This window comes from Eutrema salsugineum, unplaced genomic scaffold (genome assembly GCF_000478725.1).
Source record: "Eutrema salsugineum unplaced genomic scaffold, Eutsalg1_0 scaffold_4, whole genome shotgun sequence".
NCBI lineage: Eukaryota > Viridiplantae > Streptophyta > Magnoliopsida > Brassicales > Brassicaceae > Eutrema > Eutrema salsugineum.
The window spans coordinates 10,306,962-10,324,537 of NW_006256686.1; the positions used below are offsets into that span (position 1 = coordinate 10,306,962).

At 41.8% G+C, this 17,576-nt stretch overlaps 1 pseudogene; it reads left to right on the forward strand.

Annotated features, from left to right (window-relative positions):
* The first annotated feature begins 2,494 nt into the window (after positions 1-2,494).
* LOC18014105 lies at positions 2,495-4,369 on the forward strand (annotated as a pseudogene).
* The last annotated feature ends 13,207 nt before the right edge of the window (positions 4,370-17,576 follow it).

The window sequence follows — 17,576 nt, forward strand, 5'->3', positions numbered from 1 at the left end:
CAACATGTGGAATTGTAACTCTTTCAAGAATCTGATTGTTCCAGGCACTGTGATTTCAAAGAAGGGGAACATAGGGGTCGACACAACACTCTACAAGCAGCTTGTGGGTTGCCTGATGTATCTTATGGTAACCCTACCTGACTTGATGTTTGTAGTGTGTTTCATAGCAAGGTTCATGTCTGATCCCAAAGAAGAACACATGATGATGGCCAAAAGAGGTTTAAGGTACTTAAAGGGAACTCTAGACTTTGGAGTTTTCTACGGGAGATCACCAAGGATAAACGTGGTGGGGTATACAAACAGTGATTATGCTTGAGATGTGGATGATAAAAGAAACACATCGGGTTATGTATTCTTGTTCAATGGAGCAGCAATTTGTTGGAGCTCTCGGAAGCAAATGATTGTTACTCTGCCTTCCACCGAAGCAGAGTATGTTGCTGCAACATCTACTGCTTGTCACTGTATTTGGCTAAAGGGAATATTTCAGGAATTGAGTGCTATAAGTGATGAATGCATTGACATCATATGTGACAACAGTTCAACGATAAAGTTGTCAAAGAATCCTGTTATGCATCGAAGGACGAAACACATTGATGTCAGGTATCATTACTTGAAGAATCTCACAAGTGAAGGAGTCATAAGGTTAGTCTTTTGTGGTACCAATGATCAAATTGCAAACATTATGACAAAGCCTATCAAGTTGGATCAGTAATTCAGTATGAGAAGCTTAGAAGTTATTTGGGAGTTCAAAGGCTAGAGGATTAAACTGACGCTGATAAGTATGTCAGTTTAAGGAGAGGAATTTGTTGGACATTTGACAAAGTCTAAAGAAGGAATAAATCAAGCGTAGTTGTAGGAGTTGAATAAGTCTTTTCTTTTGAAAAGATTGTTTCCTATTTTCATTCTTTAAGTTTCTGTTTTCTTGTTGTAAGGCTTTACAAAAGCTGATATAATTCTTTCTTCTAATACACAAATCATTCGGACTTAGCTTGATCTTGCAATTGCTTTGGTTCCTTTAAGGAGGAGGCCGAGAGAGAGAGATTAAGAAAGGAGAGATGCATCTGAGAGAGAGAAACGAGGAGCAGCAGCAAGGAGAGAGGAAGAGAATAGGATTCTCGCCATGGAGGAGAGAAGAAAGGAGAGAATGAGAAGAAGCTCTGCAGCGGCAAAGAGGAGAAGAGAGAAAATGAAGATGTCGCTGGAGAAGGAAAAAGGAGAGAAATTTAAAGTTTCTGGGATTAAGAATTTATATAGGGATTTCTGGTCTGGTTTAATTAGGGAATTAGAAATTAATTTGGAAAAAGAATAATTAAACCAATCCCTATTGGGCTGGGTTCCACAAATATTATATTTGAAATTTTGAAAAAATTAAAATCTAAATCTGCTTAAGTATTCCTTGATGCAAACCAAATTTAAAGAGCTTTGTCAAAGTTATGATCTTCACGAATCGAAGAAAGTCGGTTACGCACTAGCTTATGGATGGATTTGACAATTTGAGAGTAAGAGATGGGGGTTTCATACTTTCACCATGACGACTAGCATTCCATTCTCTCCATAAGATATGAATTATCGCTTGAAAAACGTATCTGGTCAGAAACAGATGGACTCGTCCAAGTCGTATATCTGATATAAGATGGAAGATACTTTGCCAATCCGTTGTGAATCGGTTTCTGAATAAACCTTCCATTAGCTGTGAGTCTGTGACCAAATCTCAGCTAAGAAGCCGCAGGAGAAAAACAGGTGGTTTCCCGTCTTCATTGGATCTCCACAGAAGACATATCACATAACTAACATTAGTACCCACATTCCAATACACCATAGGATCTCTTATAGTAATTACTACAGTTATTCTTTTTCATTTAACTTATTAATCTTACTATCAATAATTTATTATTACAATTTTTTTATTCAATTTATTATTCTTCTTATTTACCTCCTCCCCCCCCCCCAAAAAAAAAATCTTCTTATATAGCTTATTCATTTCGTTCACCATCGTTTTTGCACGCAAGATTTTCCAACTGTTAAACATTCGGATCAATTTTTTACATTTATAAAAATTATTGGAACATATTTTGAACATTAAAATTTTTGATGATAGTGTGTATAGAATATTATTGCGTTCCTAATATAAATTTTTAATTTGTAGTAGACGTGACACCAATATAAGTTCTCATTTGTCAACTATTAATACTTAGATTTGTAGAAGTTCTGTTTATTCCAGTTTATTTATAAATAACAAATTAACAATGTCTGTACATATGAACAGTATAAATTAAAATTTCCACATATGTATGTAGTGATAGTTGACAAATGAGAACTTATATGGTATCGTCTATTTCAAATTTTATAAAAAAATTACCAACATGGTTTAATCAAATTTTTAGCAGAATTAAAGTGTTTGGCTTCCCAAACATGAAAGGTTGACAAGCAAAACAAAACATATCTTCCCGTCTAAATACTTACAGATCTTTTGAGTTGAATTGATCTTGTGAAGATGGTCGATGCGATCACAGGGTTTGTTGTGGGAAAGATGGGAAACTCTCTCATTAAAGAAGCGTCTATGTTGAAGGGAGTCAAAGACGAGCTAGAGGAGCTAAAGACAGAGTTGATGTGCATACGAGGTTACCTCAAGGATGTTGAAGTTAGAGAAAGCGAAAACAATGTCTCAAAAGAATGGTCAAAACTGGTTCTAGATATAGCTTATGATGTTGAAAATGTTTTGGACAGCTATGACCTGAAAGCCAAAGGAAGATCACAAAGGCGAGGCTTGAAGAGATCGACCAACAAATTAGGAAAGAATATTGATGCATACAACAAAATTGATGATGTCAGAGCCCTTAAGAGAAGAATATTGGATGTTACTCGCAAGCGCCAGACTTATGGCATAGGCAAATTTAGTGAGCCTCGAGCAAGAGAAACAACTTCAAGTTTTAGGGTGAGGCAGCTTTGATGTGCTCGATCTATTGATCACAATGAGCGTGTAGTTGGTTTGGAAGATGATGCTAACATTCTTTTGACAAAGCTTATTAGTGATGATGGGGATAATAAAAGATATATGATCTCCATATTTGGCATGGGAGGTCTTGGATAGACTGCTCTTGCTAGGAAGCTCTACAACTCTGCAAAAGTGAAGGACGAATTTGATTGCCGCGCATGGACCTATGTATCTCAAGATTATAAAACAATAGATATGCTTATGAGAATTATAAGATCTATGGGAATGGTTTGTGATGAAGAGCTTGAAAGGATCAAGATGTTTGCAGAGGAGGCCTTAGAAGTTTACCTTTACCGACTTCTAGATGGAAAGAAATATTTGATGGTGGTAGATGATATTTAGGAGAGAGAAGCGTGGGAGAGCTTGAAGAGAGCATTACCAGGAAATCATAAAGGAAGTAGAGTCATCGTCATTACATGTATCCGAACCGTGGCTGAAGGTGTGGACCCCAAGAGTCTATGCCCATAAGTTAAGGTTCTTGACATTTGAATAAAGCTGGAGCTTGTTTCAGCAAAAATCGTTTAGGAATAGTGAACAAGGTGATGAAGAACTGCAGAGAATTAGAAAAAAAGTGGTTCAAAAATGTGGTGGGCTACCACTTTGCTATAGTCGTCATTGCTGGTGTAATGTCTACAAAAAGGTGAAATGAGTGAAATGAAGTGTACACCAGGTTATGGAAACGCCTGAAGGATAACTCTATTAACATATCCATTGTATTTGATCTAAGCTTCAAGGAGTTGCAACACGAGTTGAAACTATGCTTTATTTACCTCGGTGTCTTCCCATAGGACTATGAGATCGATAAAGATATGTTGATACAATTATTAATAGCAGAACGATTTATACAAGAGCATGGAATGATTCTAATGGAAGATGTTTCACGAGATTACATAGAAGAGCTGATAGACAGAAGCTTAATGGAAGCAATGAGAAGAGAAAGAGGAATTTTGATGTCTTGTAGGATCCATGATCTTCTCAGGGATGTGGCTGTTAAAAAAGCTAAGGAGGTCAACTTTGTAAATGTTTACAAAGAGAAACAGTCTTCTAATACTTGCAGAAGGGAAGCTGTTCACCATCTGATGAACTACAAAATGGGCGACATACTTCTGAACCAACAAATGAGATCTTTCTTGTTCTTTGGAGAAAGTATTGAATTTATGGGGGGGGGGGGGTTATGTCAAAACTCCTATCGTGACACGGAAGCTAATAAGAGTGCTATATTTGGAAGGGCTTGTGATTGATTCTACAGGAGGTTTTCTCAGAACGATGGAGAGTAGATTACCAAAGAAGATCGGGGATTTAATATACTTGAAGTACCTTGGGATCGGTTACATTTATTTGTCATGTATACCAATTTTCATCTCCAAATTATAGTCTCTCTTTTTTTTCGCAAATAACACCATTTTATTAAGATTACGACAAAGGACTTTCAGCTAAGGAGACCCAATTGGGTGCTGAAGAACCTACATGAGAAAAATCTAAGACCTCGTGCTCTCGCTTGTTTGGCAAGTTTATTCGCACGGACATTGTTAGAGGAGATCGAATATAGTGTTCTTGTTAAGGAAGTTATTCGGTTATGTACAATATCTTTTGTGTATATCTGCCTAATCCTATAAAGGCAATCGTACATATCGGCTTAGCTAATTAGGTTTATCGGCATGTATGTATATATACCCTCTTAAGGGTTTCTCATTGAATAACACAGAAAATTCCCCATTGCTGTACTCTGTTTTACATGGTATCAGAGCCAGCGCCATCAAAATTCTAAAAGAACCGTAAAAGATGGCGTTGGTTGATAAAGACGAAACAAAAGGTGTGTTGACGATGTATCAAGTCGCAGCCACTGAGAATCCAGGAGCGGTGATCGCACAGGTTCAATTCAATGGTGACAATTTTGATGAATGGGCTCAGGCTGTACGAACAGCACTGAGAGTGAAAAAGAAATTCGGCTACGTTGACGGAAGTGTGACGGAGCCGGCGGCGAACGCAGCAGAATATGAAGATTGGGTCTCTGCAAAATCGATGGTGACCTTATGGATTTTGAACACGGTGGAACCAAAGGTGAGAAGAACTTTGGCTAACAAAGAAGATCCTGTGGAGCTGTGGAAAGAGATCAAGGAACGATTCTCTGAAGGAAATGGACCGAGAATCCAAGAGATCAAATCAGAGTTGGCAACTTGTCGACAAGGAAACATGACTGTCATCGACTATTATGGCAAACTTCAAGTCTTGTGGGAAGATTTGCTTAATTACGAGACAGTGGTGGAATGCAATTGCACAGGATGCAAGTGTGGCCTCAACAAGAAATTGGAGAAGAAGAGTGAAGAGGACCGAATTCATCAGTTCCTGCTCGGTCTCGACGACGCGATTTACGGGGGGGTTCGTACTTCGATCATTAATACGGATCCGTTGCCTAACCTAAACCAGGTTTACTCCAAGGTGAAATCTGTTGAGAGAATTCACACAGTAATGCGCAGAAGAGAGCATCAGGCATCACAGGTTGCGTTTGCAACTCAACGAGGGAGAATGGGAAATCCGAGTGATAATAAATCTAAGCTCGTGTGCACTGGTTGCAAAAAGACCGGTCATACGGTTGAGACGTGTTACCAGATCATTGGGTTTCCAGAGTGGTGGGAAGATAAATCCCGGCGAGGAGGACGCGGCGGTACTCGTGGAACTGGTAGGGGTCGTGGAGGAACGCCACGAGCCAATGCTGTGGTGGCTTACACAGCCGGTGAGACCAGCGTCGAGGCAGAACGGAGCGGATATACCGGCCTCAACAATGAGCAGTGGCACACTTTGATCAAGATCTTGGAGGAAAAGAAAGGGAATGCACTTCGTCTTAGTGGTAAGTTTTTCTATTCCGATTGGGTGCTTGATACTGGTGCATCGAACCACATGACCGGTTATGGAGATTTATTGATTGATAGAAAGTATACGTTGGTATGTGCTATTTATAGAGAATAGATATGGAAAAGCTAGATTTGTAAATACTTTATACCTAAATATTGTGTGTATCGTGTATATATATTGTACTCTCTAATCATCTAAGGAATTATTCAGTTCTCTATTCTATATGGTATCAGAGCACTGATTCCAAGACCTAAAATTTCCAGCCGCCATCCATTTCTTCTCTTCCAAAAAATTTTCTTTTCTTTTCACGATGGCTGCTTCACCCACTACCTCCTCCGAGACAATTGCTGTCTCCGACAATGTCAACATCCTCAATGTCAATATGACAAACGTTACCAAGCTCACCACCTCGAATTTTTTGATGTGGAGTCGACAGGTTCATGCTCTTCTTGAGGGCTATGACCTCGCCGGATACGTAGACGGATCTGTCGTCGCACCGGCTCCTACAACCACAACCGATGGTGTCACCTCTCCAAACCCTGCGTACAATATCTGGCGACGTCAAGATAAACTCATTTTCAGTGCATTACTTGGAGCGATCTCCATGACGATTCAGCCACTGCTAGGCAAAGCCACCACCTCCGCCGAGATCTGGACAACTCTCACCACCATCTATGCAAATCCGTCGCGCGGTCACACCAATCAGATCCGACACCAACTCAAACAATGGAAAAAAGGGTCTAAGTCCATCAACGAGTACGTTCAAGGATTCACAAGACGTTTTGATCAGTTGGCACTCCTCGGTAAACCACTTGATCATGAGGATCAGATTGATTACATCTTGGGCGGTCTTCCAAAAGATTACAAGACCGTCGCAGATCAAATTGAAGGACGTGACGTCTCACCTTCGATCATTGAGGTGCACGAGAAACTCCTCAACCATGAAGTCAAGCTTCAGGTCACTGCGCCAGCCTCACCGTCACTCCCGGTCACTGCGAATACAGCACATGTCAAACCCTCGGGTTATAATAACCCACGCGGACAGAATCGTTCCAACAATCGGAATAACCAGACTTGGCAGCAACAACAGTTTCAACCTCGTTCTGACAACTCAGCTCCACGCGGATACCAAGGCCGATGTCAGTTATGTGGAGTTCATGGCCATAGCGCACGCCGCTGCTCCAAAATGCACCAGTCAGGTGGCTCTTACTCACCGTCTCCACGACCGTATCAGCCCAATACGGCTTCATGGCAGCCTCGTGAAAATCTGGCTGCTGCTGCACCAAGCACCGACAACAACTGGATTGTCGACAGTGGCGCGACACACCACCTCACCACAGATTTGAATAATCTGTCGCTGCATCAGCTGTACAATGGTGGAGAGGAAGTTACCATCGCTGATGGTTCTGGTCTCCAAATCTCGCATACGGGTTCCACTTTTCTCCCTACTCCATCTCGTTCCCTCACTTTAAATGATGTCCTTTATGTCCCTAACTTACACAAAAACCTTATCTCTGTTTACCGTTTGTGCAACTCTAACCAAGTTTCGGTTGAATTCTTTCCTGCATCATTTCAGGTGAAAGATCTCAGAACGGGGGCCCGATTACTCCAAGGCAGAACTAAGAACGAGCTATACGAGTGGCCAGTCACCTCCTCAAATACCGTATCCATGTTTGCCTCACCAACTCCATAAACATCTCTCCCTTCATGGCACTCACGCCTTGGCCACCCATCTCCACCTCTTTTACAAACCATTGTGTCGCAATTTTCTTTACCCTGTTCGGATTCATTGCAAAAACAGTTTCCTTGTTCCCATTGTCTCATCAATAAAAGTCACAAACAACCATTTTACTTAAACACTATTACCTCGCACAAACCACTGCAATATGTGTATTCGGATGTGTGGATGTCTCCTATTGTGTCCTTGGATAACTTCAAGTACTATCTTATACTTGTTGATCATCATACTCGATATACATGGATGTACCCATTGAAGCTGAAGTCACAAGTACGGGAAACGTTCATTGCCTTCAAAGCACTGGTGGAGAATCACTTTCAAACCAAAATCGGAACTCTATATTCCGACAATGGTGGAGAATTTCTGGCGTTGCGATCGTTTTTGGCGGAACATGGCATTAGTCACCTCACTTCACCACCACACACCCCGGAACATAACGGGATATCCGAGCGCAAACACTGTCATATCGTTGAGACGGGACTGACGTTACTTCACCAAGCATCGATTCCGAAGACGTATTGGCCATTTGCTTTCGCGACGGCGGTATATCTCATTAATCGGCTTCCCACACCAGTGCTACACAATACTTCACCGTATGCCAAGCTGTTTCAACAACCACCAAACTATCACAAATTACGGGTATTCGGCTGCCTGTGTTTTCCTTGGCTCCGGCCATATACGAAACACAAACTTGAAGATCGGTCCTTACCCTGCGTCTTCCTAGGGTATTCCCTCTCCCAGAGTGCGTATCACTGCCTTGATGTAGCCTCGGGTCGCATTTATAGCTCCCGTCATGTCCGGTTCGTCGAATCCACCTTCCCATTTGCGATGCCCCGGCCGTCAAAATCACCACCGTTCGAACCAGAAAGTGCTGTCAATGGCGATGCTCGACCGACCCTTATCCCAATCCCCAAGCCACCACTCGTATCTGCTCTGCTGCCTGCGCCCCTGTGCTCGGATCCTCACCAGTCGTAGCAGCCACCGCCGCAACTCACAATTGTGTCGGAGGATGCTCCAACAGCGACGACGTTGGTGAATCGTACTTCTCCCACGCACGATGATGACCCAACAAGAGATCAGGTAATGAATTCTTGTGATAATATTACAGGCCCATTACTTGGCCCAAATAATATCACTGTTGCACCAAACACAAACCCAATCGACCCCAACCCACCAAATCCCACAAACCGAGATAATCCTCAGCCCACTACCACTGAACCATCGACAACCACACTTCCCCTGCAAATTTCCACCAACCCGCCCCCAAACACTCATCCCATGACAACCCGTCGGAAAAACAATATCACCAAACCAAAAACCAAACTAAGCCTTACTGCCCAAATCTCCAATAAACCAGCCATACCCAAAACTGTGGCCCAAGCTATGCGAGATCCATCTTGGAGAAATGCCATGACCGAGGAGTATAATGCTCAAATCCGCAACCATACCTTCGATTTGGTCCCGCCGAGGCCGTATCAGAACGTTATTGCGACAAAATGGATTTTTACACTTAAATATCTTCCTAACGGTTCTCTTGACAGATATAAAGCACGTTTGGTGGCAAGAGGATTTAATCAAAAATACGGAGTGGATTATTCGGAAACGTTTAGTCCCGTTGTCAAATCAATAACCATTTGTCTCGTTTTGCAATTGGCGGTGACCAACAATTGGTGTCTCAAACAGCTTGACGTCAACAACGCTTTCCTTCAAGGCACACTTACGGATGAAGTCTATGTGTCTCAGCCGCCAGGATTTATTGATAAAGACCGACCACATTATGTTTGCAGATTGCACAAGGCGCTTTATGGACTAAAACAAGCACCACGTGCTTGGTACCAGGAGTTACGGAATTTCCTTCTCCAACTTGGATTTCACAACTCCCTAGCGGACACATCTGTGTTCATTGCCACACAAGGTACCAATATTGTCTACACTTTGGTATATGTAGATGATATTGTCGTTACAGGAAGCAACCCTTCGGTTATCACCACATTCATCACTATGCTCTCTACCCGATTCTCGTTAAAAGAACCCGTGGATCTTACGTATTTTCTCGGAATTGAGGCCACAAGGACATCCAAAGGTCTTCATCTGATGCAAAGAAAGTATATCATCGACCTCCTGATCAAAACAAATATGCTTGATGCAAAACCTGTTGCCACACCGATGATGACCACTCCGAAGCTCTCACTTCTGTCTGGGAATGTTCTTGATGATGCCAATGAATACCGCAGTGTTGTAGGGAGCCTCCAATATTTGGCCTTGACGAGACCAGATATCGCATACTCTGTTAACCGCCTTTCACAGTTCATGCACAGACCCACCGACTCACATTGGCAAGCCATCAAGCGCGTCTTACGATATCTGGCGGGTACGATGTCTCATGGGATTTTTCTCCGAGCTGATTCCCCGATCACCTTACATGCTTTCTCCGATGCAGATTGGGCGGGTGATACCGATGATTTTGTGTCTACCAATGCTTACATTTTGTACCTCGGATCCACACCCATTGCATGGTCCTCCAAAAAGCAAAAGGGTGTTGCTCGCTCTTCGACGGAAGCTGAGTATCGCGCAGTTGCAAACACTGCTTCGGAAATACGCTGGGTCTGCTCATTATTGTCCGAGCTTGGTTTCACTTTGCCGTCGATGCCTGCCATCTATTGTGACAACGTTGGTGCTACATCTCTATCCGCGAATCCTGTGTTCCACTCTAGAATGAAACACTTAGCGCTCGACTATCACTTTATCCGCGACAACATTCAAGCTGGAGCTCTTCGCGTCGCCTACGTTTCCACCAAAGATCGGCTTGCCGACGCTCTAACGAAACCACTGCCTAAACCACGATTCATGGAGCTTACTGACAAGATTGGAGTCACACATGTACCTCCATCTTGAGGGGGCATATAGAGAATAGATATGGAAAGGCTAGATTTGTAAATACTTTATACCTAAATATTGTGTGTATCGTGTATATATATTGTACTCTCTAATCATCTAAGGAATTATTCAGTTCTCTATTCTATACTATTGGTCTTCCAAATGGAAAACAAAGCTTGTCTCGTGAAAAGGGAACAGTACAGTTTGATGATCAGTTTGCTCTTAGGGATGTGTTGTTTGTTCCAGATTTGAGATGCAATCTGATTTCAGTTTCTCAGCTTGTTGCGGACTTAGACGTCGTGTTACAGATTGCTAACAAGGGTTGTGTGATCCAGGACCGTATAACGAGAAACCTGAGTGGAGCGGGGGAGCTTAGAGATGGTCTCTATTTTTTTTCGTTGCATTAAGGAATTTCAAGCTTTGCATATGAATAAGGATGGAGCCGAGGAGGTGTGGCATCGACGTCTCGGACATCCGTCCAATAGTGTTTTTGATTTGCTTCCTATTGTTGGCAGTAGAAGTAGGGATTTTTCAGTTTGTGATACTTGTTTGAAAGCTAAACATTGTCGAGAAGTGTTTCATTCAAGTGATAATAAAAGCGACGAACCTTTTGATATGATTCATTGCGACTTGTGGGGACCATATAGGAGTCCGACTTTGTGCAATTCCTTCTACTTTCTAACTATCGTGGACGATCACTCAAGAGCAGTCTGGGTGTTTCTCCTTCATGATAAAAAACGCAAGTGAGACAAACGGTGAAGAACTTTCTTGCGATGGTGAAAAGACAATTTGATAAAAACGTCAAAATTGTGCGTACTGACAATGGAACAGAGTTCACTTGTCTCACCTCCGAATTCAGAGAACAGGGTATTCGACATCAGATGTCATGCGTCGGGACGCCACAGCAGAATGGGAGAGTAGAACGAAAACACCGACATCTTTTGAATATAGCTCGGGCGTTGCTATTTCAGTCCTCGCTGCCAGTCCGGTTTTGGGGTGAGAGTGTGTTGACAGCAGCTTATTTAATCAACAGAATACCTAACCGACTTCTTCAAGGAAAGACTCCTTATGAACTGATCTTTGGCACTCCACCATCTTATGAAAACTTGCGAGTTTTTGGTTGTCTTGCGTTCGCTCATAAACAGCGAAGGGGTGGTGACAAATTTGAATCTCGAAGTCGCCGATGCTTATTTGTGGGTTACCCTTTTGACAAGAAAGGGTGGAATTTGTTTGATTTGGAAACAGAAGAGATTTTTGTTTCTCGAGATGTGGTGTTCGTCGAAAACGTGTTTCCACTTCAACATGAATGCCTCGATGGACCTCAGGATGTTCATCGACAGGATTCTTCTGGCCTGGACTTTCTTTATGATGCACCTGAATCTCCATCGCCACAAGTGAATACCTTGCCTGCAAGGGAAATGGCTGGCTCTGAGGATGAGTCGCCAGCACAAGAAATTGTTGTAGAAGATATGGCTGACTCCGCAGAAGAGTCACCACCGAATGTGACCGCATCAGAAGTCGACACTGTTCCTGCAGAGGAAATGGATGGAGCTCGTGCTGGAGATTCAGTCGTCGTGAGTTCAGAAGATAGAGGGCAAATACAGACTCAGACTCTGCCTCTTGCTGCCGATGAGCAACTTGGTCGCGGAATGCGTCTGAAACAACGCTCATCGAAGTTGAAAGATTTTGTTATGAACACTATTTGCGACACTGAAGGTGTTGATGGTGAGATTGAATTTGCTTTTGAAGAGAGTATGGATCAGACTAGCTTCCACCCGATTTCTCATTATCTCGATAGCAAGAGGTTCTCTCCAGCTCATCGGGCATTTCTTGCTGCAGTTAGTTCGGAAAGCGAACCAGTATTCTTTCGAGATGCTGTTGCTCATAAAGTCTGGCGAGATGCGATGCAGAATGAGATGGGAGAAATGGATTTGAATAAAACTTATGACATTGTTGAACTTCCAGAGGGAAAAAAGGCTATTGGGTGCAAATGGGTCTACAAGATCAAGTATCGCTCAGATGGAACCATAGAGCGCTACAAAGCACGTTTAGTGGTTCTTGGGAATAGACAGGTCGAAGGCGTCGATTATACTGATACGTTTGCTCCGGTTATCAAAATGTCAACGATTCGTTTATTTCTTGAAGTGGCTGCTGCTAAGCAATGGGAACTACACCAAATGGATGTGCACAATGCCTTCCTCCATGGTGATCTGGAAGAGGAAGTGTATATGCAATTACCACCTGGGTTTTGCGCCGAGAAGAAAAACATGGTTTGTCGTCTCCAGAAGTCTTTATACGGACTGAAACAGGCTCCACGATGTTGGTTTGCGAAGCTGTGTACGGCATTGATCGCTTATGGTTTCAAACAGTCTTACTCTGATTATTCTCTGTTCTGTCGCAAAAAGGGGAGTACAGAGATCTATATCTTGGTATATGTCGACGATTTGGTTATTGGAGGCAATGATACCAAGGAGATTTCCGATTTTAAGGCATTTTTGAGCGAGTGTTTTAGAATGAAAGATTTGGGGTCTCTAAAGTATTTCTTGGGGATCGAAGTGGCAAGAAATCCGGAAGGGATATTTCTTTGTCAGCGGAAGTACACTCTCGATATTATTACTGAAGCTGGTTGTCTTGGAGCGAAGCCTGCCACTTTTCCGATTGAGCAACAACATCGTCTTGCAGTGTCAAAAAGTCCACTTCTTGGAGAACCTGCCAAGTATAGGCGTCTGGTTGGCAGACTGATATACCTATTGGCGACTCGTCCGGATTTAGCTTATGTGGTTCACATCCTCTCACAGTTTATGCAAGCGCCGAGGGAGGATCATTGGAAAAGTGCATTGCGAGTTGTTAGGTATCTAAAGGGCACTCCCGGATAGGGGATTTTGTTGAGGTCTGCGTGTGATCTCCAATTGCGAGGGTGGTGCGACGCTGACTTTGCTGGCTGTTTGTTGACTCGACGCTCTGTAGGTGCGTGGTTTGTTACTTTGAGAAACTCTCCTATATCCTGGAAGACGAAGAAACAGGATGTGGTGTCTCAATCCTCAACAGAATCTGAGTATCGAAGCATGGCAAAGACAGTAGGTGAACTGAAATGGCTGCGTGATGTTCTTCTTGATTTGGGCGTCGAACAAACGCAACCAATGGAGCTGTATTGTGACAGTCAATCTGCTCTTCGCATTGCTGCGAATCCCGTGTTCCATGAAAGAACGAAACACATTGAGCGTGATTGTCACACAGTTCGGGATGCTTTACAAGATGGTACAATTGCGACAAGGAAGGTGCATACGAAGGAACAACTCGCCGACGTCTTTACCAAAGCTTTGGGTCGGCGGGATTTTGAAACGATGATTGGCAAGTTGGGCATTTGGAATCCATACGCTCCAACTTGAGGGGAGGTGTTAGAGGAGATCGAATATAGTGTTCTTGTTAAGGAAGTTATTTGGTTATGTACAATATCTTTTGTGTATATCTGCCTAATCCTATAAAGGCAATCGTATATATCGGCTTAGCTAATTAGGTTTATCGGCATGTATGTATATATACCCTCTTAAGGGTTTCTCATTGAATAACACAGAAAATTCCCCATTGCTGTACTCTGTTTTACAGACATTACAATTACGAAAGACATAAACTTAACTAAAAAATCTATAGGAAGATGAAAAAGTCTTGAACTCGTCAAGCTCTATCAAGAAAGGAGGCCACTCCGATGGGAACTTTGTCATTGAGAGAAAATCCAAGCAATCCATCGCAAAGATTTCACAGTCCACTCTGGAGGAAATGATGCATCTCACCGCCCAAATAAGAGAGTCTAATTCTGCGTGTAAGGGGGATAGGCTCTGGTTCAATCCTCTGAGTCCAAGGAGAATAGTTGGCGCTCCCAATGATACCACCCAACAATGTCCACTAAGGGGATCCCATGCATGCCACGAGCCATCAATATGACAAACCGCTCGATCCAATGAGTGCTCACTAGAAGTCGTCTCTCTAGAGATTGTTGCCGCCGGTCTCGTCTCAGATGCATTCGCAATTCTCCAAACTTATTCCTCATGTTTTGTGTGCTCGAGGATGTCAGGGGGAGGTTCGTCTAGATTGTCAAAAATCTTCTTGTTCCTTGCTTTTTAAATGAACTACATAATCCATGGAAAAACTCGAAGATGCTCCTCACTTGTACCGAGAGTCCGAGCACGCCAAAATAAGTAATTAAGGTTCCTGAGGATGGAGGACTGAGGGAAGATGTTTGGAGCCGAAGGGATCTCTCCTAATGGTCAAACTTGTCTAGACAGTGGACATTTAAACAAACATGGTTTATGGTCTCTTCCTCCGCTCCGCAGCTGGGACAATCTTTTTTCCCTTCCAATATGTCGGGAATATAACCTCTGATATGTCACTACACAACCTGTAACACATTGCCACACAAAATGTTTTATTTTTGTGTAGTTTTAAGTTTCCATGCTTATGCCTTTAGTACCGTGATACTAGAACCCTGAACAGAGAGGTCACAAACTGGACGAGATAAGGTTCTCGCAGCCTAATAACCTGATCTGACCGTATAATTTATGGATTTAGTTAGGGACCAACTGTACCCATCTCTCGAGGCATTTTGGCTCGGACAAATCTCAAAAATAAGGGTAATTTCCTTAGGAGGAAAAAGCTCGCGGAGGCGGTCCATCTTCCATTGTTTAGACGTAAAATCTACCAAATAGTCTATGTATAAGAGTGGATCTCTCTCCTCAAGTAAACCCTTGGGGGGGGAGCCGGTATGATTGGGATCCACGACTCTGACCAGACACTAGTTCCAATACCCGATCCTATAGTCTTCCGGATCCTAGATGCAAGTAGTGGCTTTGCCGCCAAAATGCTTCGCCAACCATATGAGGGCTGATTCGAGACATTAATGTCTAAAGGACTACAATATTTTAAGTACATCCCCTTTAGGAACACGACAAAGCAAAGAATCCGAGAATTGAAGAAGGCCCATAATTGCTTAGCTAGAAGAGCTAGATTGAATTCTTCAAATGTCCTTAAGCCAAGACTGCCTTCCTCTAGTTGATCGAGACCACCCAGTGGATTCCTCTACTCTCTGCTTTAGAGCTCCACCAGAAATTAGCAATCACACTCCTTAGCTTAGAGCAAATGACTTTCAGGAGAAGAAAAGACGATATGACATATGTTGGAATGGTTGGGCTTGCGATTTTATCAATATCTCTTTGCCCCCTCTCGAAGGCAATTTAATTAACCCTTTTCTGGAGCCTATTGCGAACAAAGGCAAAAACTTGAGCCTTCGATCCATGGAGTTTTTCTGGGAGACCTAAATATGTTCACATTCCTCGTTCTTGTAGTATGCATATTGTAGCTTTGATCTCTTGACGTACTTGAGTTGGGGCTTCATTTCCAAATATTATCGATGATTTCACAAAGTTGATTTATTGTCCTGATGCATCGTCATATGAGCGGATGATCGTCATAAGATGCCATGCCCAGTTTGACGAATCTGGATCTAGAAATCGCTCAAAATATAAAGCTGATGATTCCTAATCGATTGCGAGCGTTAACTGATTTGCCTGCTGTTGCTGAGTAAATGATCCCTTCGGATCTAACTGGAAGGTTTGGTTAAATTTGACTGCAAAATAATTGTTTGTGATTGTAAAAGCTGTTTCATTGGGGGTGTTGTTGATATATGTATTGTTTTTGTTTCCACTTTTTTGAATACTTGGTTTTGAACGTATGGTTTGCTGAATGATTTTTTTTTTGTGATTGTGAGAAAAAGATTTATGTAGTGCTTTTTATATCTTTTTTTTATTTTCGTCTTCTTGAGTTGTGGTTAAACATTTCATAATCAGTGAATGAGGATGAAGAAACCAGGTGGCAGGAAACAAAATAATCAAATAGTATCGTTTTCAATTGTATTGTTCTTTCTTAAACTTCTCTATATGTGCTCTGTTTTTGCTGATCCTTTCCAACCGATGTCAGATCTAGCTCGAGTCCATTTCAATTTTCAGACTATTGGCCCAACGGTTGGTATTAAGACAAGAAGTTCAAAATACAATGTCGATTATGAATTCCAACAACCACACTACCATTCAGCATCTAAACTAGTCGAAACCTAACTATATGTGACCTGAAACATTGGAAAGTTTACTTTTATTGGAATTTTAATTTTTTTTTCATTCCGTTGAAAGTTCATTAGAACTTTGGAAAGTGGCAGTTGGAAACTTATTGGTTTAAAAAGAAACGAGTACAACACTTAATAAAATTCAGATAGTTTAATTCATCAAGTTTTACAATTTTACAGATTAATTTTTCAACTTTTAGGTTGGCAATTTAATTTTTCAAATTTATGTTGATTTCGCGAAATTGGACACATAAAAAGTCAATGCTAACTTAGAGATTTAAATTGCATACTTAATAGTTGAAAAATAAATTTGCCACTTTCAAATACTTGGAGAATTAAATAAGCATTTTCCCTTATATCCATGCTAATATACCACTCTGCTGCCTTCGCTGTCTACACAATCTGTCGCGGTGGATGACAATGGATGCATCTAGAAGATCCATGAATGGCTTTAATCAGCACGATCCGACGCAGCCTCTATTTTTGGCGCACTCCCTCTATGTTATTTCCTCCTCGACATGGTTGTTGAATCGCTTGTCATCTTGGGTTTGAGGAAGATGAAGTAATAGTGTCATGGGCAAAATCATCAGAAATTGATATATACGATAATCAAAGTCCTGGACGAACTAGTTTAACAAGTACCAGGCTGATATTATTTTGGCGGACACTTGAAACATTATATTGGTTTGACAGATAATTTACATAAACAAAGTAGACATATGGTTTGTATCTTCCAATAAGACAAAAATGAATCCTAGGCCCTAGCTTTTATTTTAGTTGACAGAATCAATGGACTGTTTTCTTAAAAATCATATCAAGAACATCCATTAAACAACTAACCTAACTTTTCTAATAATTCGCCTTTCAAATTCAAGACCAATGGTATCATCAACTTACGTGAACGAATTCTGTTTTTATATTTTAATCACAACATTACTTACCTCTACTGAAAATGCTCAAATCATTTCTAATTTTCTATAGGAAAAGTACAATAAAGAAAA